Genomic DNA, 23,848 nt, shown 5'->3' on the forward strand with positions numbered 1-23,848 from the left:
TTTGATCTTTTCCCGCAGGTCTTTTTCCTTCGCTCCTGCTCGCTAGGTTTTCTTTCCTCGCTCTTTCTCGGCAGGTCTTTTCCTCTCGCTCCTCCTCGTTAGGTTTTTTTTTTCCCCTCGCTCTTTCTCCCTAGGTCTTTCCTCCTCGCCGTTCCTCGCTAGATCTTTTTCCTCGCTCTTTTCCCCCCTCGGTTTTTCGCTACATCTACCCGTCGCTTTTCCTCGCTAGGTCTTTTCCCTCATTCTTTTTTCCCCTCGGGTTTTCGCTAGGTCTTTCCCTCTCGCCCTTTCTCGGCAGGTCTTTTAACCCCCTCTCTTTTTCTCGCTAGGTCTTTTCCCTCGCTCTTTTTTTTCCCTTCGGTTTTTCGCTAGGTGTTTCCCCCTCATTCTTTCTGTCTCGCTTGCTGCGGCCCTGCTCGGCTCGGGTGAGAGAGAGTGGTGTGATTTGCACGCGGGCAGAGGAAATGAAAAAGGGCGGGGAGGAAGCGGGCCGCGGCGAACGGCTTCATATCGCTCCCGCCGTCTGCGGGGGGAAAATGAGGCCAATATCGCGCCGGGCGCAGCCGTTATCGCAACCGGCCACTGCAATAAGCCAAGCGATGGGAGATAGGGCCCGGGACGCCGGGGGCTCGCCCAGCACCCGCCGCCAGGGGGCGCAGGGTCGCCGCGCCGGGCACAGGCTTGTTTTTCTCAGTTCTTTTTGCAGGAGTGTGCTGCGAACATGACATAATGACTAAACTTCAACCTCTCAAATTAAGGATAATGATTAAAGCTCACAGCAAAGAGAAAATCTTCCAGTTTGCCCCCGGCACCGGCCAAATCATATCCTACGTAGCTGCAAAAGCCTGATGGATTTCTTCAGGAAGACAATTATTTGTGAGATGACTAGCTGTAACCTAAGTGGGGAGAAAAAGAAAACAAAAACTAAAGATACAGTAATGTACCTCCACAAAAGCACAAACGAGCACCCCACACACATATATTCCCCCCACATCCCCCCACCTAGAAAAGAAGCACTGAAGCACACTCTCTTTCATTACTGGCAAAGCCTAGAACATTCCTTGGGCTGACAACAGATAGGAAGTGAAGAGTACTTCACACAGATGTGGTGGTGCACGCAAGAAAGCTGCATGGCGGGAAGGGGGGGGGGGAGTACATTTTATTTAATAGCTGTCTCATCCGAGAGAGGTCTTTTCAGACCTCAACACTTCCCAATATTCTTGGATGTCCAAGTGCATGAGTTACACAGAGAAGGCAGCAAGCTGAAAGTTCAAGAAAGCTTTGCAAACCCACTCCAATTCAGATGGAAATACTGAAGAGTGGGTGATTCATCTTTTATTTGGTTCAAATAAACTGCCTTATAGGACAGCAGAGTACTTGGATGCCAGAGCGACTCAGCCTTGTCCTCATGTGAAAACGGATGTCTCCCCAGAGATGGGGGGGGGGGGGGGGCACATATATAACTCAGAGCTTTGGAATTCTGTTTATACCTTAATAAAAACATAATCTCTTTATCCAAAAGAGCACTATACTGCTGTTCTGAAGTCAATTATAAGAAGAGGAAGCTCGCTTCCCGACTTGCTTCTCACGGCCACAGACAGGTTTTTACTCACTCTGCTAGTCCATATGGAAACCCCTAGTTCGGGCTGCTGTCAGTCACCACCAACCTCGGCAGCTGGCAGAGGTGCACTCTCCTCTTGTCCTGATGAAGCAAATGTTGAGAATACATCCCATAAATGACATGTCAGGCTCAAGGTGACCCCAGCACCCCCTTTATTTCTCTGCAAGCTATATGTTTCTCACTAGCCAAAAAGCCTGTCTCCTCGTACCTTGCTACCTACAACCCTAGGTACGTATAACTCCATGTGGTTGTACATTAACATGGTTGCTAGCTGATTCCAAATGCAAGCCTATCTTGAACGCTATCTGTCTTTTCTCTGGTGGGGAAGCACATAACTCCACCCACCCCACATACCCCTCGCTACCCATTGTGCTTCCCCACCCAAGGAGATGTGTCTTTGTGTTCAGTGGATAAGGTCTGCCGCCCCTCTGGCTGAGGCCCCTCATCTGTAATGAAAGGCAGGATCTGAGCGGGGTCAGCGACCACCAAAGTCCCTAGAGGCAACCCTGGGTCACAGCCACTCGACACATTCCTCTGTCTAGGGAACTTCTAAGGCCTTGTTTTTAGACTCATTGTTTCTTTAAGGGGAAGTGGAAATGGCAGGACCAGAAGTGGCTCTAGCATCTTGCAGAAAAGGTCTCCCCATGCACAGAGCTGCCTTTTACCAAGCGGCTACTCAGGTAAGCCAGGCCACTCTGGGAACCTTGGGTTTTGCTATCCAGACCCTTTCCTTTTTGTTTTGTTTTTTGTTTGTTTCTTTGTTTTTTCGAGACAGGTTTTCTCTGTATAGCCCTGGCTGTCCTGGAACTCACTCTGTAGACCAGGCTGGCCTCTAACTCAGAAATCCACCTGCCTCTGCCTCCTGAGTGCTGGGATTAAAGGTGTGAGCCACCACGCCGGCTCCAGACCCCTTCCCTAAGAAGCATAGCCTACAGGCTCTGAGCAGCAGCAGAGGCACGAGTGTGCATTTCTAGGTTCTGGTTGTATCTCCCCTACAGGATGAAAGGAGCAGAGCTGCTGTCCATGGCCCCAGAGCCCATCCAAGCTCCATGCCTCAGCAGCCTGCAGGAAGGCCTGAGTGTCTGCAACCCTCTGCTACCTTTAAAAGTCCCACAGGACCGGGTAGTGGTGGCGCAGTGCGCCTTTAATCCTGGCACTTGGGAGGCAGAGGCAGGCGGATCTCTGAGTTCGAGGACAGCCTGGTCTACAGAGTGAGTTCCAGGACAGTCAGGGCTACACAGAGAAACCCTGTCTTAAAAAACAAAAAACAAAAAAACCAACCAAACAAAAAAAGTCCCACAGGTGTTTAAGGACCCCTACACATACTTTGACCAGATCCTTCAAGAAGCCACTGAAGATAGGCACCAGGTCGGCTGCTGTCAGCTGATCCCCGCGAATCACTGCCAGTTCCTGAATGGAGAAGGCAGGCAAGGGTGAGGCAGACTCCACTAGGGGTGGCAGAAGACACATCAGTCACCACAGGCAAATTTAATTCAATGTTCCTAGCATTTCTGCAGAGACCAGTAGGCAAGCCAACTCCCAGCTCCATGAAAGTCAGGTCAGCAAGCTGCATTGTAGCCCCTAGGACCTATTACTCAATGCTTCTCCCCCTCCACGCCCCCCTACCCCCCCCCCCCCAGATCCTCTGTGGGAACTTCTCTTACCCGAACATCTGAAGCCAACGTTTCACAAAGTGTCCTTCAGGCAGGGCTAGTGCTGGCAGCGGAGGCCCAGGAAGGCTATGCGCACAGCGCTTGGTAAGACAGTGTCCACAGTCTGGGCTCTCGGTGGGTCATGAAATGAACTAGTGGAGCAGAGGCTGAGGGACCGTAACCTGGGAAACAGGAAAAAGGAGATCAGCCTCCTGGCAAGGAGGGCTGAAGCCAGGAGGGCAGGTGTCACAGCAATGCAGAGATGAGGCAAGGACAGCCAGAGGGACATTAGTACCTGCAGTCAGCTGCCCCAAAGCCAGCGACGCCTTGCCAGAGAGGAGAGTCTGGAGAGCAGAGTCCATGCACAGGGGTCAGCGTGGGGACCATCCGCTCTAGCAGCCTAGGAGGCTGGGCTCAAGCCTGCCCTTGGCATCATCAGGAGATCTTGAGGCGACCCTCAGTATAAACACATCACCTGTGTATACTTGGCTATGGAAGGCCAATGTGTGATAATGACTTAAAGTATTTAAGGGGCTTTGTATGGCACAAGGGGCCAATCTGTGAGGTAGAGGAATATAAACATAGCCCAACAAAAGAAGCTTACAAAATGTTTGTACCAAAAAAAGCAAAACCAATTGTCTTCAAGCATTCGAGTGAGGTTTTACTGCTGAGCTGCGCTGACTTTGAACACTACTTCATAATGATTTTCAGAAAGAAAATGTCATCAACGTACTTAACTAGATATATAGTTAATACTGGTGGAAGAAACCCACTTGGCTCCCAGTGGCTGCTCATGAACTGGCTGTAAGGAGAGGTACAGGCTCGGCGCTCGCTATGGGGGTTTGTCCTTTACTTTTGCTTCAAGGAACAAATCTGAACTTTAGGTTCACTCTCTCCCAGCACAGTCTGTTCTTGCCCCTGTTCTGTCTCCAGACGGTCACTGGTTCAAATTGAAGGCTCAGCTGGATCTTGCAGAGTTGATGGGACATGTCACAAACTGACACCAGAGGAGAACAGCATCTCCATCCACCCCATCCAGGATGCTGCACCTCACATCCCAGGGCCAAGTCTGCCTTGCAAAGGGCCACGCTTACACAGAAAAGCTGGGGAAGCCAGCCCACAGGTAGGCTTGTACTTTCTGCTCTTTATGGCCAGAGTCACCTTTGTATGGCCCACGGAGCAGCCTCTAGTGTGGCTACAGAAGAAGGGGCAGAGGTGAGTTTTCAGAAAAGACAAACCCCTTTGGCCTCTGTTGGGACAGGCCTTGGTACATGAAGAAGACGTGGCAGCAAGGGAGCAGCGACCTGAAGAGAGAAGAGGAGGCCAGCAGGGGAGTATTTACTCAGTAAACTGAGTTCTCACATGTGCAAACACTACTAATGTGTGCTGATGAACCTTTACATTAGGTTAACAATTAAAATGAGCAAGAACGCCCAAGGGTGACACGGCAGCCTCTGGTCATTGATTAACATTAGCTGAGATGGCCCTGACCTTCCACTTCAACCATCACACAGACTTCCAACGTGCACTTGAAATGTCATACTGTCTATTGTCTTAATGGATTCTGACAAATCAGCTCAATATATGATCCAGAAGTCAATTAATACCCAATAGATGCTTTGTTTGCTCTGAGCATGCTATCTGGCCCTTAGTGCCCAATGTTTACAGAGAAGCATGGGGTCTATCTGAACAGGAAACGTGACAACAATAGCATTTTGGTGGGACATCCAGGTTTCTTTTGGGCACGATGCCTCCAACTCTACACATGGATACACACACACTAACACAACTCAGCTGGAGTCAAGTTCAGCGCATTAGAAACAAACCCTGCCCTAGTCTCCAGTGCAGTCACTCCCTGCACACCTCTGACTTCAGAGCTACGTCAGGCTGCAAGCAATCCAGCCCAACTCGATACCACCAATACTGTGAGCTCATTTCTCCAATGATGCCCAAGTAGCGTTGGCATGCTGGATGGTGCTTGGCATGCACAACTCATTGGTGTGAACCTGTCTAGAGAACCCTAGCTCTTCAGGAGTTTCCAACCACTCTGCCATCTGCACCCCACCTACGGCTGTGGCCAGGTAGGGACATGGGGAGAACAAAATGAGGGGGGCTTCTGGGATAGGGTTCCTTGCACAGGCCCTCCTGTGGGCACCCTATGCTGATGCAGAGCAGGCAGCATAGTGCAGGGCTACCCCTGGGCTCTGCACGAGAGGGGCGCTCTCCCCTCTGAGCTTTCTGTCCTTTTCTTCTTCTCTTGACTTGAACTGAGGCCCCTTGCTGACCCCATCTGAGCCAGAGTTAAGCTGCAGACCCACCAGCAGAAGACCTGGTTACAGGTGTGGCCACTCCTTTCTATCTATTTCTGCCTCTTCAGCCCACCAGGGCCTGGACTGGGCCTTTTTCCTCTATACCCAGGGTTTCTACAGGCAGGTAAAAAAGGTAACAGGCTAGTTTTCTTGGAATTTTCTAGAAACAATAGCAACACAGGACATCCTATTATTTCTTACTAATCTAACATCACCTTTAAGAATTTGAAACCGGTTAGATTCAGATTATGCAGTGTTGCTTCATTTGGACAGCCTTGGGATGGGAGTGATAAATTATCATTACAACCCCATTACCTGCCACGCCAGCAGAGGATGTGCACTGGGTCCTGGAGACCATGGACTCGCAAGGTGTGCTCATCCCACTTCACAGCAGGAAGCAGGCACCGCCTCATTGGTGCACTGGAAAGGCATGGTAAAGGCCAGTGAGTGCCACGAGGCTGAGGAAGCTTCTAGAGACTCAAGCAAGAAGGAAGTCCAGTCGCTTCTGGGTTCACAAAGGGCAGACTCCAGACTGCAGAATGTAAAGTGGGTGACACTGGCTTATCCAAGTCTCCCCTCTGGGAAGGAGGGCACTAAGCAGCTGGGTATTAAAAGATGCCTGTGAACCAAGAGGCCAGCCACACTCATCACTTTCCGCGGCTTCCACCAACTTGGAACTCACCCTCTTCTGTTATTAGAGATGTAAGTGACTGCCAGCGATGGCCTAGGACATTTACACCGTTAATCCCCCAGGAGCACTGCCTGTCATCCCCCCCCCCCCCCGGGGGCATTGTTTCTGGTGCCCACCCTGTTCCAATGGAAGGGATTCAGGGTGATCAATCACCTGATTGATTGGTTGTCTAGTTATCCAAAACATGACCTTAAGAATGAAATGAAATTTGCCATTTATCTTCTCTGCGGGGATGTATTAATAAAAGCAAGTGCAGCTTTGTGATTTCTGTCACATCCTCGGTGGCTGAGGGATAGGGCAAGTACTTACTGTGCTCTGTAATATCCTGGCCGCGGAGAGCTCATTCTGAGATGATGAAGCTGACGGGAGGATGTGATTGTCAGAGGCTGGGCTGGGATCTGACACAGGCTCTTCCTTCAGACTGTGTGTCTGCGTGCTCTTGGGTTCACCAGCAGAGCAGGGTTGTGCTGCTCGCTCTCAATGCGGCAGGCAGGCAGGCAGGCAGGCAGGTAATACCTGAGCCTGAGCAGCAGGAGGAGAAGCAGCAAGCGTTCTAATGACAGCATGAGGCTGGGCATGTCATTCAGTCGGGAGACTGCCTGATAGCCACAAAACCCCGTTTTCCATCCCCTGTACCCCATAAGCTGCACTTATGTGTTTCCCAGCACTTGGAAGGTGGCAGTAAAAAAAAATCACAAGTTTGAAATCACCCTCTATTACAAAGCAAGGCTCAGACTAGCTTGGGCTATGTAACAGCCTGTCTCAAAACATTTTTAAAAAGATTTTAATAACTTAATGCGGATGGATCCTGGGTTCATTTCAGAGGGATATGCACCAAGCTCTGGCCTGGGAATGGGGCTCTTCCTAGAGGCATATGTACCTCCTCCATAACTGAAGAGTGCTTGGTGCCAGACTCTGGAGTCTCAGCAGGAGCCCCCTGCCAGCTGTGATGCTGGCCACTAATGTGACCATTCCAACTGATCATCAGTCACACAGAGCAGCACATCTGGATTCAAAACACATCTACCAAGGAAAATCAGTTCAACGCCACTGTCTCTCACAAAAGGAAGCATGAGGTTAGCTAGCAGAGGAGTCTGGGATGCCATCCTCCTTGACAAGGGGTGTTGTACGCCCCATTTATAAAGCAGGATGGCTGCTCCCCTTCCTATTAACACGTATGCATGCGCATACACGTAAGTTTATTTACACACTAGTGTGGGGGCTCAAAGGGCCTACTTCACCTATTTTTCTACACAAATTAAAACTGTACATTTCCATCTCCAGGGTACATGACACATGCCCTACCCCCACCCTTGCATGCTGTTCCTACAATACAAATATCCTCTCCAATGCTCAGAGCTTGTAGCTGGCTCCCCACTGTGCTGGGATAAGTCTACCTCCCAAGTACAGCACACCAGGCCCTTTGCAACAGCCAGAATGTGAAATGTGTCATTTGTTTCTGAATCTCTGAGGGTTAGCGACCCCTCTGAGATCTGAGAAAAGCTAACAGTCCTTCCTTAGTGAGAAATTAGCTATGTAAATATGTGCAGAGCAGTGCAAATAGCGGCCTCCCAGGAACAGGACCTGCAGGGTGAGGATCCCCTGATATTTTCTCTACCCCCAGAAATGACCAGCTTCCTGCCCGGTGCCTCTTCTGGACACTCGTCTCTCAGGCCTCACCTCACCCAGGCAGAGCTGCCTACACAAGCCCCTCCACCAGACTCCAAGGGTCACTGCTGGCCAGCCCTGATCGGCTGTGACTGGGACAAGCTGTTGTCTGTGCAACCCACCGCAGCCTCTGCCTGCAGCCTGTACAAGTGGACCACTTGTTCATCCCTTCGGCAATCACGGGTTCCTTCACTCAGAGACTGGCAGACAAAGACTAATCATGGGGCGAACTGGGTCTTCACATTTCCTCTCCTCAGAGCAAGGCAAGCCTTTGCCCAGCAACAGCAGCAAGTGTTGTTTCTCTAATCTCTCTCACGTGGCACAAACCCAAGGACAGCACTGCAGAGCCCTGAGGACTAACTGGGGTTGCACAACAATGGGATTAGGAGACCAGCTCCTAGACCCCACCTACACTTGGTAGGTGGGAGCATTAATCATGAAATGAAAAACACCTATCTGCTTAGGAAAGAAACCATAGGAATTAGTGAAGACCTGAGCTTATGGGTTCCAAAGGAAGGCCGCCTGAGATGTTTGTGGCCAGAAAGGATACACAACTTGGGAAATGATGTCACTGTCTCTGGAGCTAACAAACCTTCCACCAGCACCGATGTGCCCAGCACTGTCCTCTGTCCTGCCTGGGGTCCCTCCAGGCTGTGCACACGTTGCCCGCAACAAGGAAGCCAGACATCGGAAGCAGGTGCTGCCTAGAGATACCAAACTCTGCGTATGTGTACCTCACCACACAGGCACACAGCAGCACATGGGCAAGGAAGCAGGCCTGTGCCATGCACAACACACAGACGTCCTGCCCTCACCATGAATGTCTGGGTCATGCAGCAGATGTTCCTGCAAATTCTGAAGGACTTTCTGGATCTTGCTCCTGGCCACATAACTGTCACATGCAGCCTCAGGCCCAACGTGGCTTCCTTCTAGTGGCCCAGGCTCCCTAAGCACCTCCACATCTTAGCTCTATAAGGCAGAGGAGTGAGCCCATACAATCAAGTACTGAGCACACACGCCCGCCCTCCCTCCCTCCCTCCCTCGGTAGTGTCTGCTCTGTTTCAGGGTAACTGTTGCTGAGGCAGCGGCTGATATGAGGAGCTTTGGGAAGGACCTGCCGCCTGAAGAACTTCCCATCACTTCAGCCCTGGCTTAGGAAGGGTTCCCTGGATGGTTTCCTGTTGTGTCTGTGGAAGAGCTGCTGTGCAGATGGCTGCTCTCAGCTGAAGCTCCTTCCGGAAGTACATGTGGCTCTGTGTGCACAGGTGCTCTGAAGCCAGGGGAGAGGGAAGAAGCAAGCTCTCACTACCATGGCGCTCGCAGGAAGGGACGTGAGCAGCACCTGCACCTCAGCCCCACTCTTTCCCGAATGAGCACCTGCATCCTGTCAGAAGACTGCAAACCCATAGCTTTAGCCGGCCCCAATCTGCCCCCTGGCAGAAAGCGGACCGCACTGAAAACCACCCCAGGAAGCTCGGCCAGCCTCCGCTGCATATTTATGAGTGTTCCAGCAGGGGGCAGACTTTGGAACAAAAGCTTAAGAATGGGGAAGAGCTGACTGTGTGCTGGTCCCCAGGACTGTGTCTGCACAAGCACTGTGTGTGTGTGTGTGTGTGTGTGTGTGTAGACAATCTGGACTCCAAGGTGTCAACTGCCCACACTGTCCGACCTCACCCTCCTATGCAGCCCTGATGGCAAAGGGATGTGTAAGACCCACCTCACATTGGTCGTATGTACCTGCCATCCTCAGAGGGTAGGCATGACAAACACAAGATCAACCACCATGCTAGAAAGGAACTGAGGGTCAAGACAGCACACAGAGACAGGCCTTGGTATAATCAGAATGTCCTGTGTCACAAACGCACATCTGGAAGACTTCACCTTTTTTCCTGTGTAAATTCTCTGAAGAACTTCATTAATCAAGGAGAAAGAGACAATTTTCTTTACAGGTTATTTAATCACCACCCTGAATGAATATTTTATCTGAACTGAGGAGACGTGGTAGCTTCATTATTTATAACCCGGCAGTCATGTTTCCAAATCGTTATTGCAATTACTTTTTGCTTCTTTACATAATTAAAGCTCTAATCTTCCATCTTGCCCAGAAGGTCACTATTACTAAAGCTGGAGATGAGATCGTTGCTGGATTCTAGGTGGATGCTTGAGGTGACGGGGGCTGGCGGTGCCAAGCATCCTGGCTAGAGCTCACTCGGCTAAGGCGGCACTACAGCTGCTGGGCCTGGGTAAGCCAGAGGCAAAGTTAGACTCCACTTCTTGGCTCAGTGGCCTGATGCTCGGGGTGCCATCCTCCAGAGTGTACAGAGCAGCCTGGCTTGGGCAGAATGACTGGAAGGCGGCCTGGCACACCTGGGCAAGGGCACACACTGTTGACCTGCATTAGTGAGCAGGCGTGACCCCACCCACCCAAGGCATCTACTCAGGTTTGTTACTTCCCAGCCATGCCCCAAAGCCAAATGGACCGTTATCAACAGAGAAGAGGCACATAGCCCTCCACTCGAGTCTCCATGTTTCTAGAATGTGAATTCCATGTGACACTAGTCTTCGTAAAGTACCCAGGAGACCTTACAGACAGTACTCAGCATGCCTATGGCAGGACCGGGATAGTAGGCAGGCACTTAGAGACCTGTTTCTCAATCCTGGCTTCTATGCTGTGCACTTTCCTCTTTCTTAGTATCTGCCCCAAAGCTTCTGAGACTTCAGTTACCCTGGTTCTGATCTCACAGTGTCTAGATCTTACTATGCACACAGATGCTGGAAAGGGAAGGCAGAAAAGAAGCCAGAAACCAAGATGGACACTGGCGAGCTGGAGCACTTGATCCTGAGAGGCCAGTGCAGCTGCCAGGGGTGTGAGCACTCACCTATCGATGGGGATCACTGAGGAGTTTGATGAACACAGTTGAGAGCTGGGTTCTGCAGACCACAGGGGGAAGTGTGGGACACAGCTGTGAAGCACTCTGAACATGCTTTCTTCATGTTATCTGAGCAGAGCTCAAAAAATGTTGGTATCTACCAAAAACAAACAAACAAACAAACGAACAAATGAACAAACAAACAAAGTGGAGCTACTCCATTCAGAGCGCCCTGTGGATGGCCAGTCCCAGTCCCAATAGTGCAGAAACAGAGAGCCACAGGGACGTAACAACACAGCAGTAATAAAATAACAGCAACCCACATTCTCTAAAGGAGTCATATAGGAAAAGAAGGCCAAGTTCCCTCACCACCTAACCTTAATAAGTGACTTGGTTAAAGTTAAGAAGGTAATGGAGAAAACACTCTAGAGAAAGGGCCAAGGTTCCTTCCTCAAAAGTCAGACTCTGACAGCAGCTCACCTAGCTACAAGCCCGCCTTTGGGCAGGGCCCAAGGTCAGTTCTGTGGTGGTGGAGAGGGAGCTAACAAGGCAGAGTAGACATGGCACTCACAGCTGGACTCCCAGCACTCAGAAGGCTGAGAGGGCAGGACTACAAGTCTGAGCTACACAGAACGGCACATGGGAACAAGCTCTGTCTACAGACCGCAGAACAGACCCAGAGGAAGGCACATCTGGGTGTGGTCCTCTGTAAGCCACTTGGGGTTCCATGCTCGCACTGTGAATATGTGCTATGGAGCTAGCTCTCCACTGAGCTTGGCTGTTAGATTTTTCTGGTTCCCTTTATTAGCAAATGAGTTAAATATAATTTTGACATGTGATCACCTATATCTTACATGAAGATGGCGAGTATATCTTTTAAATTTTATCCTTTAAAGGACGTTGATTTTTTTTAAATATCCTAATGTATAACACTTAGCTTAAAATGTTTTACCAACGGGAGTGTGATCTGACAGTGGGAAGAGCAATCTACAGAAAAATGGCTGTTTTGGCCACTGACACCCTCACTAGAGACACATGATGCTAATGTTCTCAGTGTCTTCACAGCAGAAGCCCACGATAAACCAGTCTTAGGCTACAATGGTGTTTGTTGATGTGGCTTACACCTTAAATAAATTTCTGAATTGAAATTTAAAAACCAGTTTAGAGATGATCCTCTTTAAGGTAAAATTCCATCCCCACAGCTAGAGCAGTCTATGAAGAGGGAGATGCAGTCTGTGAGCCCAGTAGTTGCCCAGGCAGAGATGAACACAATGTGGTCCCTGAAGAACCCATCTATGAAACCTTCCCCAGGTCTTTTACACAAAAGGCTACACGGGGTGAACAAAGATAAAAGAAATATTCTATGGTGGGTGGGCAGGTGAGTCTGGGTCAGGCAAGAAGACCAGAGCACTCCAGTTGAGCTACAGAATGTGAGGGTCCCACCACGCAGGTAGGCTAGAGTTGAGAGGAGAGAAAGTCGTGTGGGAGGCTGTGGATATGGTACCTGCCCTGCCGCATCGGCCATGGGAACTCTGAAAACGATAGGCCCCAAGCTGAGCTGCCTAGCCAGAGCCGAGCCCACTAGACCAGCACAGTGGAGCAGATGTTGGGTAACTGTAGGCATGGCAAGAAAAACATTGTCTGAGGGGGGACCTAAATGGTGATGAGACTCAAGATTTTAACCCCTAAACCAAGAAGAATATGCCTAGTGTATGCAGGCTTTAGGGCCAGGAAGAGCTCCAGGTGTGGAGGTGGGAGGCTGCAGAGAGTGGCAGACAGATGCCTAAGCATATGACCAGGAGCAAGAACAGTCAAGGCTGCCTGTGCCCCCCACCTGCCAGGCAGGCATGCACGATACACCAGGACATGTGGTAACAACTATGACTGGGAAAATTTCATACACCAAAAACTTCTCAGTGGCTTCTTGTCCAACAGACAGGATGACAAATATCGCCAAAATGCACAGTGCACACCTGTCAGAGGCAGAGGCACACCATCATTTCTTTGTCCTTCTTTTTATCCTAACACATTGTGTTAAACCTAACAAGCAGGATCCCGGAGAGCAATTATCCCTCTAGTCAGACAGCTAACAAGCCTGTACTAGGCCCATCGCCCACACAGCGCCATGCTAGCTGCCCTGCTGCATTGAAAGCAGGGGATTTACAAGTGGGCACCCACTTCTATGGTTTCCTGGCTCCTAATTGATCTTGATACATAATGCATTTGGTTAGTGATAAGGCAGAGCCTGTTTGCTTCTCTGCATAGTAAATGAGACCCCAGTCCTAACCACATGTTCCAAAGCCTGAAGAGCACGGGAGAGGCTGAGCATCACTGCCTCAATCACGGCTGCGGCAGCCAGCTCCTGAGGAACCACAGAGAAGCCAGGGTGGAGGCGCAGGGTGGAGGTGCACGGTGGAGGACCAGAGGAGAGCAGTGAGTAAGCGCACACACTGCTGCCTACCACCAGCCACACTCCCTCCCAGAGTAAACGGAAACTCTAGAGGGACAGACTTGGAGGTTTTCAGCTTAAAAGGAGGTTTTAGTGTCTTATGCTCGAACCTTCCAAACTTGGAAGAGTTTCCAGGCACCACACAGTTCAAGGCAGCAGCAGGCGTTCAACTGTGCATGGTCAGCATGGCCGCCATTCTGCAGATTACCTGTATGCAACAAGAGAAGCATCTTCATCACATGTAGCAAAAAGGCAGCCCTCAAACCTGTACATTCAAGCTAGTCCACAAATACTCAGGAAAATGCAGGGCACCTTTTAAGCTCTGTCAAGTTAAATGATCAACAGAGGCCAAACATTACCCTAACTTTACCCAGATATGAGCTCGCCTGCAGCCCCATGGCAACTGCCCGGCCCTTACTGTGTGCCTACCAACAGCTGCTCATCCCTGGCACTGTTTACCGCCATGAGGGTTTTTCGTTTGCTCGCTTTTCAGATGAGGTGGCCAGTACCGAAACATGTGAAACACGTGTATAAACACAAACCAACTGTCCTGAGGTAAGACACAGCCACAGGCCACACTGGCAACCCTGCTCCACACAGCGACCCACCGATGGGCGGATCTGCTCAGGTGTGCTAAGTCCCTGAGCAGAGAAGTCAGACCCCAAGCCAATGCTACAGGCTGACTGTTTTGAGAATTCAAACTTGAGCCTTCGAGAAAAGCTGAAAAGAGTAGAATGCTTAGGGAGGTGGCAAGGAGGGAGCCAAAGAAAGGGCTCCATCTTATCTGCCTCACTGGAAAATCTCTCAACTGTACACATACCGGGGAGATGGGAGGCTCACAGAGAGAGGCAAAACACTTATGACAGAGAGAATTATACACGCAGCTGCTGACTCTGCCTGGGTAGCACAATCTGAAATGTTCCTCACAGCCGAGGGCAACACTCTTCCACTCCTCAGGAAAGGAAGAGACTCTAGGTTCTACTTTATCAAGAAGATACAAAACTTTATCAAGAAAACAAAACCAAAACTTGCACAGGCATGAACCTAACACCATTAATAAGTAAACAAACAAACAAACAAACAAACAGAAAAACAGTAGAAACAAATCCACACAGACACACACACAGACACACACACTCACACTAGAAGTTAGAATTGACAAACTTTAAAAAGAGTTTAAAGCAGCTATTATAAATATCCTTGAGGACTACAAAGAAAAGACAGTGACAATGAATGAGCAGATCAAGACTCTCCTCAAAGGAACAGAGACTGTTGAACAGAACCACCTAGTAACAGAGCGGCTTTGCAACAGTTGCCCTTGAATGTTTCTGGACTGAGGAAGTGCAGAATAGCGAAGGCTTCACAACTCTGGACATGAGGTATCTCCAGAAAGCAGCTCCTGGCTGGATAGTGCTTTAATCTTCTCATGGGTGGGAAGCAGGGGGGCAGGGGGGTGTGATTATGGGGCAGCCTGGGGCTGGGGCTAGTTCCGGTCTCCTGTCCTCCTTGATGCCAGCCATTCTGCCTCAGATTCCCTATCATGGCAGATGACAACCTCTGGATCTGCAAAAATAAAGAAGCCAATCAATGTTTCCTTCTGAGGTGCTCCTCAGGCGTTTTGTCATGGCAGAGTCATGGAGTCTTCCACAAGCTTCGCTGGAGGAATCACCTGCACAAGTTTAACAAACTTTAAAGCCAGTCACTTGAAAGTAATGAGGGGCAACCAAAAGGCAAAGACTGGATGTCTAGCTGCCCTAAAGACGAAGGCCAGGCAGGAGTGTGGCACTCCTGGCCTTTGCTTCTGGTACTCAAGAGGCTGAAGCAGGGGAGTTATGAGGTACAGAGTGAGTTCATGGCCAGCGGGACCTACAGGGTAAGGTCACCTCAAACACGTGACAAGGGCAGGTTCTCAAGTAAAGCAGGCATCTCTAAGCTCTGCTCAAATCCTTGGCGAGCCACAAGTTCCATGTGTGTGGGGCAGGGCTGCAGAGGAGTCAGCAGAGATGAGACAGGGAGCAGCAGTCTTAACTGTGGCTCACAAAGGAAACTCTTCTGTGTTAGAGGTTGGCTCAAGGGAACTAAGTACTGGGACAAAATTATATTAAAGATGCAACCTGGTGTAGTTTTTCCAATAAATCATGTAAAACCTTCAGTGTCTTATCAACACACAGCACACGGGTAGGTGTCAGAGGGGAAAGTGATCCATGATGCAAGGAGTAAGCTGAAATGATCAGCAAGGGGAGGGGCCAACTGATATAAGGAGCAAGCTGAAATGATCAGCAAGGGGGGCCAACTGCAGCTTCCAGGGAAACAAACCTCACGGAGCTGCTGCAGACATGATCATGCTCGGATATGAAGACACTCTGTGTCACCAAGCCCCCGAAACTGTGCAGACAGGGGGACAGATCAACACTAAAATCTTAGAGCTTCAAAGTATAACCAGCAAAGTAAAAAAAAAAAAAAATCTACTGAGAAGCTGGAAGAGCAGGGAAGACTACAACCAGAGTCACCAGAGGCAATGTCTCCCAACTTAAGACAAGAACAATAGCCAAATCTGAACATCAAAGGGACAAAGACCTGTAGGCTAAAACCAAGGATTAACGCATACCTTCAAAGTCCCAGACTCCTATAAAAAAAAGACAAAGGAAGGTCTGTGTGAGGAACAAAAGCCACTAACTCCACCAACCCTGTAAAATCTAGGTTGTTCAATGAATACAGAGTAGGATAAACATTGTTAGGACCCAAAGAGAACAGAGAAGAAAAAGAAGAAGGAGAAGAGGAAGAGAAAGAGGAGGGGAAGAGGAAGAAAGGAGGAGGAAAGCAGGCAGGAAAGCCTGGGGCTGGGGAAGATACTTTGTCTATAAAAGCATAAGAATGAAAGCTGACTTCAGAGAGAAATAGGAGACCTGATATTAATAAAATGGTTTTAACAGTTTACACGGGAAAAGAAACAAACCTGTATCCCCACAATTCTATACCCAGCAAAACTAGCATAGAATTGAAGCAAAGTACTCTTTAAGACCAAAACTGCATGAAGCCTTGAAGGAAGTCCTTTACATGGAAGGAAAATGACAGAAAGGGGAGTCATCAGAAAAGGTAAATTGAGAATATGAAATGCTATATCTTTCTCTTAGCAATTTTTTTCAGAATATAGTATTTTAAAAGACTATAAAACTACACTTTTTTGGTTCATAATATAACATATGAAAATAACAGCAAAAAGGGTGAGAGCAGGTGACAGAGACTATGTTGACAAAGATATTAAAATGTCTAAATCTGTTCAGGAAATTTTCCCCTGTGCCGATGTGTTTGAGGCTCTTTCCCACTTTCTCTTCTATTAGATTCAGTGTATCTGGTTTTATGTGGAGGTCCTTGATCCACTTGGACTTGAGCTTTGTACAAGGAGATAAGAATGGATCAGTTTGCATTCTTCTACATGCCGACTGACATGAGCCAGAACCATTTGTTGAATATGCTGTCTTTTTTTCTACTGGATGGTTTTGGCCTCTTTGTCAAGGTGGGTGGGTTTAATTCTGGGTCTTCAATTCTATTTCACTGATCAACCTATCTGTCTCTGTACCAATACCATGCAGTTTTTATCACTATTGCTCTGTAGTACAGCTTGAGGTCAGGGATGTTCCCAGAAGTTCTCTTATTGTTGAGAAATGTTTTCACTATACTGGATTTTTTTGTTATTCTAGATTTATTTAAGAATTGCTCTTTCTATCTCTGTGAAGAATTAAGTTGGAATTTTGACGGGGATTGCACTGAATCTGCAGATCACTTTTAGTAAGACGGCCATTTTTACTCTGTTAAGCCAATAACATAAGTCCATAAGCATAGGAGATCTTTCTATCTTCTGAGGTCTTTTTTGATTTCTTTTTTCAGAAACTTGAGGTTTTCATCATACAGAGCTTTCACTTGCTTGGTTACAATCACACCAAGATATTTTATATTATTTGTGACTATTGTGAAGGATGTTGTTTCCCTAATTTCTTTCTCAACCCATTTATCTTTTGATTAGAGGAAAGCTACTGATTTGTTTGAGTTAATTTTATATCCAGTCACTTTACTGAAGTTGTTTAATCAGCTGTAGGAGTTCTCTGGTGGAATTTTTGGGTTCACTCATGTATACTATCATTATCATCTGCAAATAGTGATATCTTGACTTCTTCCTTTCCAGTTTGTATCCCTTTGACCTCCTGTTGTTGTCTAATTGCTCTGGCTAGAACTTTGAGTACTAGATTGAATAGGTAGGGAGAGAGTGGGCAGCCTTGCCTGGTCTCTGATTTTAGTGGGATTGCTTCAAGTTTCTCTCCACTTAGCTTGATATTGGCTATTGGTTTGCTGTACATTGTTTTTTATTATGTTTGGGTATGGGCTTTGAATTCCTGATCTTTCCAAGACTTTTAACATGAAGGGATGTTGCATTTTGTCAAATGCTTTTTCAACATCTAATGAGATGATCATGTGGTTTAAAAAAAAATCTAAATCCTAAAATTAAAATTCTAAAAAGCATTCAGTTACTCCACTACACAAAGAAAGAATTTAACAAAAGAACAAAAACTGGTAAGAAAAATGAAAAACAGATAGCAAGAGGGTAGGAATAAATCCAAAGATGTCAACAACTATATTAAGCAAACCGGATTAAGTATGCCAATTAAAAGACATAACCCATGAGTCTAGACAGAAGAGACTCAATCATAGACTCATAAAAGGAGAAACTTTTAAATGCAAAGAATTCTCCTTGATGACAAAGGTAAATAAATTAGAAGGATATAAACACTGAACCTGCTACATTAAACACAGCAGAAAAAGACAATGTTAAAGAGCAATGTTTCCGTTTTCACCATGTTAGAGCAATCCAAGAAAGCTGAGCTCTAGGAAGTAGAGCGGAGGGAAAGGTAGGAAGGAAGGCTGCACCTCTCAGGCTGAACTGAGAACCACAGCGAGAAGCAGCGAGCAGACACCACTGAACCTCACACTGGAGATGAAGTCAGCCAGCTTTCTTACATACCCAACTTACCCAATGACACAGAAGATCATACAAAAATGAAGTCCTTATCTTCTTACCAAAACCATGCCATGTCAAAGGAAACTCCAGAGCCACAGATCTGACTGGAGAAGTAACAAGAATGTAAGAGGGCGAAGGGGCCACAGACTTACACAAAACCTCTCTGAAGACTGCTTCTCGAATCCCAGTGAGGTGGGAAAGAGCAGTGGGCGCGGTGGAGAAGCAAGGCACTCGCCTGACTCTCACTACACCTAAACCAACATCACAGGGTTTGGGGCCTGAGCTTCCTGCTGTGACAGAGCCAGAGAATGTCATGTCTACCACAGTCCTGTCAAAGAAACAGAGGCTAACATGAGGCCTGAAGGAAACACTAGGCAGTGCCAAGATGGAAGACATTCTACCAAGGAACTGGCCTACACTGTGTCAAGACCTCCCAGGTTACAAGATCTAAAGATTCAGAAAGTGTTTAAGGTCAGGACACTGGAGACAGGAGGACTCAGGGCCAAGAGAGACTTCAACGCTCTTGTATTGCGTAATGTCAAATGATCTTGTCTCCAAGTCAGTCTCAAATGGCTCATATGTGTGTGTATAGACACACACACACATATGTGCACATGTACACACATGCTTTACACACATATGTATACATGCATGTGTGTGTGTGTGTGAACAGAGAAGAAAGGATGACACAAACCAAAGTGACAGGCTCCTAGAGAAGGGGGAGGGAGAACACAGCTTCCATTCTTCTAACTCTCCTGTAAGCTCAATCAAAAGCTACCTCCTGTTGGGCCTGGTGAGGTACACCTTTAATCCCATCAGTTTGAGGGGCAGAGGCAGGCAGATCTCTGTGAGGTCAAGATCAGAGTGGTCTACAAAGTGAGTTCCAGGACAGCCAGCATTCTGTTATGCAGAGAAACCCCGTCTCGAAAAAGGAAAAAAAAGAAAAAAAAAAAAGCTATCTCCAAATGTTTAGAAAGAATATCTCAAAATAAGTAAACAAGAAAAAGTAGAAGGAAGGAAGAAAGGGAGGGGGAGAGAGTGGGAGGGAGGGAGGGAGGGAGGGAAGCATTTTCTCTCCAAGCTCCATCTTTCTCAGGGACACAGCACTGCTAGAGTACAGTAAAGAATTCTGGGTGGGTAATATAGCCATCTTCTGTTGAGAATTTGTACACAGACAAGCAAAGCGGGACACACACACACAGAGAGAAATCTAATTGGGGTGAGGGAAGGGTAATCCAAGCCCAGAACACAAATAAGGAAAAGGCCTCTCTCTGCCTTCAAGCTCTGAGGACACAGACTTCTGATGTAACGCTGAGCAGAGTTGTTCAGTGACAGCCACAATAAATGAGGATGTGAGACCTCTGTATCCAGGGTAACGGGCAACTAAAGAGCTCCCTGTATCTCTTTCCACTCCTCTCGACCACCACACCCACATGACCTTATTACTACACCATATAAGACAAATCCAGAGTCATTAGAAGGCAGCACACAGTGACGAGACATGACATCCCAGCAGCCCTGGGAACCACATGTGTGGAATGGCGATCTTCACTGAGTTGCTTGGAGCCAACTATTCTTTACAGCCCATAACCACAGCATTCTTCTTAAATAAATGCACAAATAAAAATGAGCTCAAAATAGGGATGACGACAAAAAATGAGGAAGCCTTACTGTGAAAACGTGTTGAGAGAAAACCAGGCTTCTGACAATTAGTTATAATCGCAGAATGCTAATGGCCTCCCTGCAAGCAAGAGGAATTATAATTGGTCTCCAGTGGCCTGTTTATCCTGTCTAGATATAATTACAAGATACAGCTCTCGCCGTTTTTACCAATCCATTCATCCGACAACTAACATTTATTCAGCACGGGCTCTGGGCTTGGCCTGTGCTGGGTGCTGATGGCACAAGGCCACAGTGACCCCAGGTCAGAGCTTGCCACTTCAAGGGACAGGTAAATGGGACTTTATAACTCAACTGCTAAGTGAAAGGAGATGGACATGCAGCAGCCTGTGATGACAGAGAGGAGAGTGTCACTAACAGTGATCGGGTGTCGGGAAAGATGTGAACAAAGCACTGTGAGTACACAGGTGATCTACCAAGAACTGAGCCCTGGTCTCCACAGGAAGGCTGCGTGGTCTAACTGGTACTGCAGGCGAGGTAACGGTCCCCGTCATACAGGCACCTAAGCTGCTGGCATCACAATTGACTGATTACGATTCCCAACGAGAATGAAAACTGAGGAGAAGACAGATGTGTGTGTTTTCCATGTGACAAGTCCTTTCCCGCAGAGCAGCCTCCTTCTGAGTTGGCATGTGCTGATGTGTATACAGATGTCCCAATATCCAAACACAGGGCACACAGAACCCAGAGAGCCGCTTCCATCATCTGTAAGCCAAGGGCTTCCTGAGTATTTACCACAGCGTTTTGGGGTATTACCCACAGAACCAGACAACATTCTGTTTGGGGAGCTCCACAACACATACGTGGGCCTGTACTCCTCAAATAAAAGCACCTCATGCTACACACACCTCCACTTCCCAGCTGAGAAGATGGCAGCCCCCAAGCTCTTGGTGTTCAGGACCCCCCTAACTTCCAGGCTCCAGGAAAAGAACTGAACCAAAGCACAGCTGGGGCAAAGAGCACAATACCTCCTTCTCCTGTGGGGTCCATGGAAAGGTAAGCAAGCCCTCCAGACACAAGAGAGCAGAGCTAAGCGGTGCATAGTAGGGCTTCAGAGTCACAAGCCAGAAAGCAGTTTCTTCTGCAAATGCCCTCGCTGTGGGATCGGACTGTCTACTCCACGGGAGGCTTGCTTTATATTCCAAATGGCTGAGGGCTGGGACAGACATTGCTGATAAGAATGGAGTATTTGGAGACAAAATAAAGTGAATCCTGCAGCAATGCTTTCGGCTCTGGTGCCCTCGGCACTGCCAGTCTTTAGGGATAAGGTGTTTGAGTGCCAGCTGTGACCTTGGAAACCCGTTGGACAGAGTTCTAAATGAAAACGGAGATCTACTTGGCAAAGTTCACTGCTCAACTGCCAAACACCCCGACTAAATGCTATTATCCAGGTTCATTTTGCAAAGTAAATTAAATTTCTTTTAGAGAAACTTGAAATTTATAAAAGAACCCTGGAGAATTTGAATTTTAATAATCAATTATTCCTCAGACTGATTCATCTTATAAACATATGGAATATGCAAAAAATTAAATTAGTTTAAAAATCTAGACCTTTAACGCATAGTTGAAAAAACACTTTTATATAAATGAAGAATAATTGCCAAATGTTCTGACACTGCAATATAATTTTTTAGCTACATGGCGTATAATGCTTTTGCACTTTGGGGAAGGAGATAATTCCTTCCTCTCACGTCATTCCTCTCTGAACAAGAGACCAGCTCTCTGCTCACCCTGTGCTCATCACCCAGGCCTAGGATTTTAAAACCATTTATGCAAAATTATTTCCTAAAAGGCTGGACCAATCCTGCAGCTCTGAGCCATAATTCGAGGAAGGGGTCAAGCACACAAGCCTCATCTGTACAGGGCAGTGAAGGGGCAGCTGCCAAAGGAAATGAGATGGCTCATGATGGTCCCTGAACACAGAGAACAAGCAAGGCCGGGCTGGGGCACTGGGTAAGTACAGCAGAAGCCAGCACGCTCACCACCTACCAAGGAAGAAGGAGGAAGGAGGAAGCCCTGGCTGCCTATACAGTCCCTTAATAGTGGTATGCAGCCTGCTACCACTGGATGCTACATGGAAAACCAAGCTGGCAGGGCCCCTGAGCACACACCTCTGCCCCTCCAAGTGTGCTGCCACCCCACCCATCAGGGACTGCTTACTGCTCACACCCCTCCTGGTCTAACATGTTTATATAACACATTAGATATAGCAAAGGGTTTTTTTTTACTAAGTACTGTGTAACACATTACCTCATACACCATCGTGGGCCCCACGCCTCTAGACTGAGCTTTACTGTAAGACTGGGCATCCCGCCCAGCAGCAGTGTCAACAGTGTAAGTGGCTGGTGACTGGCACTCACTTGGCTGAGACTCCTCCAGCCCTGGTACTCCAAGAATGAGCATGTCTAAAGACAGGATCAAGGTTACCCATGAAACTTTCCTGAATAAACTCTGACCATCTAACTCAGAGAATGGTGCATGCCTGAAGTTCAACTCCTGTGAGAATTCAAGTCCTGAATTAGCCACCAGCTGTGCAAGCCACTCCCAAGGAAGACTTACGCTCATGGCCTCCTTCCTGCATTCATCATCACGGCTGGGAGCAGACCGCTCCAGCAGAGCAGGACATACTTAGCCTTCAATGTCACACTGGGAAATGAGACCTTGCTCCAGAAGGGCCAGTAGCGCTTCCTGGCTGGGTTTTCTGACCTGGAGGGAAAATGGTGGAAGGTGAAACAGGAGATGGGGTAGATGCCTTCTCAGGATGGAGGCAGGCCTCCCACCGCACTCTCCATATTCCTCTGGGTCTGCCCTTTAACCACCCCCCCCTCTTGCCTGAGGGAGCCCCAGCCTCTTGGTGCAACCATTCCTCCCGTATGTACATTTTTGTGTATTTTTCATAATTGTCATGTGACTTGCAGAGGGTGACAATGGAGGGTTGTACCATGTCTGAGGTGCCCGCTGTCCTCAGCGCACCATCAGCACAGGCAGCGGGTGACAGGACATTTATTCTCTTGGGGCTTGGTGAATGGACACACGTCTGGCCCACTGGGCCAGGTGTCAGAGTGAGAGACAGCTTCTGCTGCTGTACAAGCCTGGGCCTCACCACAGCGGCGCGTACTGCAGACACGCGATGCTTCGCACCCAAGGCCACTATGGATCAGCATCAGGTGCAAAGGCACCAGTGGCAGCTAGAGACGAAAGCACCTAAAATTCCCATTTTTATAGAGAACAGTTCACTGTCAGGAGAGGAAGGCAAGAAAATTGTAACGGGTCCCAGAAGTGAACAGACCTTGTCACGGATGGTCACTCCATAGCAGGGCACAAGAGGGCAAGGCCCAAGGCTGTGGCCACAAAGGCTACTCGACACTAGGACTGCCTGGTCTGCCAACAGCCAAGCCAGAGGAGACAGGAAAGCCATCGGGAAGGGTAGCAAGCAGGGCCAGTCTGCAGGACTCTGACCTCTCCTGTCCCCTTGTATTCTGCACCCCCAGCCTGCCCCAGTGGCAGCCCCTGGAGGTCGCTGCTTCTCAACTATGTTCTCCCTGGGGCCATGTGGCAGATCCGGGAACACAGAAGACAGAACACACAGCAAACATGTGCACAAACACTCAGCTGTCTGAGGCCCAGGGGATAGCAATGGGGGATGAGAGGGCACAGGCTGATGGTGACACTGGAGGTTTCCTGACTCCAGCTCAAGGGTCTACATCTCCAGCCCCATGGTTCATTGCCTGAGCTTCAGTCTTGTCACCTGTGAGACTGGACACTAATACAGAAGTCCCAGATAGTGTTGGGATGGCTCTGGATAAAGCCACAAGGTGGAAGCAACAATGGTCAAAAGTGTGTTAAGGTGGGTGTGGGAGGTTGGGGGGCGTGGGGCACGTCCATTATTCCAGT

At 48.3% G+C, this 23,848-nt stretch overlaps 1 pseudogene across 1 annotated transcript in view; it reads right to left on the reverse strand.

Annotated features, from left to right (window-relative positions):
- The window catches only part of Ppp4r1l-ps (protein phosphatase 4, regulatory subunit 1-like, pseudogene), an 80,220-nt pseudogene that overhangs the window by 6,900 nt on the left and 49,472 nt on the right, over nucleotides 1–23,848 (reverse strand). The window contains exons 4-13 of the transcript NR_027957.1: nucleotides 22,514–22,660; nucleotides 13,371–13,468; nucleotides 10,821–10,968; nucleotides 6,583–6,795; nucleotides 5,898–6,002; nucleotides 3,569–3,729; nucleotides 3,286–3,455; nucleotides 2,948–3,031; nucleotides 1,614–1,702; nucleotides 778–896 (exon numbers count right to left, since the gene is read on the reverse strand). The product of NR_027957.1 is annotated as a protein phosphatase 4, regulatory subunit 1-like, pseudogene (transcript). The remainder of the gene's footprint in view (nucleotides 1–777; nucleotides 897–1,613; nucleotides 1,703–2,947; nucleotides 3,032–3,285; nucleotides 3,456–3,568; nucleotides 3,730–5,897; nucleotides 6,003–6,582; nucleotides 6,796–10,820; nucleotides 10,969–13,370; nucleotides 13,469–22,513; nucleotides 22,661–23,848) is intronic.

The sequence above is a fragment of the Mus musculus genome, chromosome 2, assembly GCF_000001635.26.
Source record: "Mus musculus strain C57BL/6J chromosome 2, GRCm38.p6 C57BL/6J".
In the NCBI taxonomy this organism is placed as follows: Eukaryota; Metazoa; Chordata; class Mammalia; order Rodentia; family Muridae; genus Mus; species Mus musculus.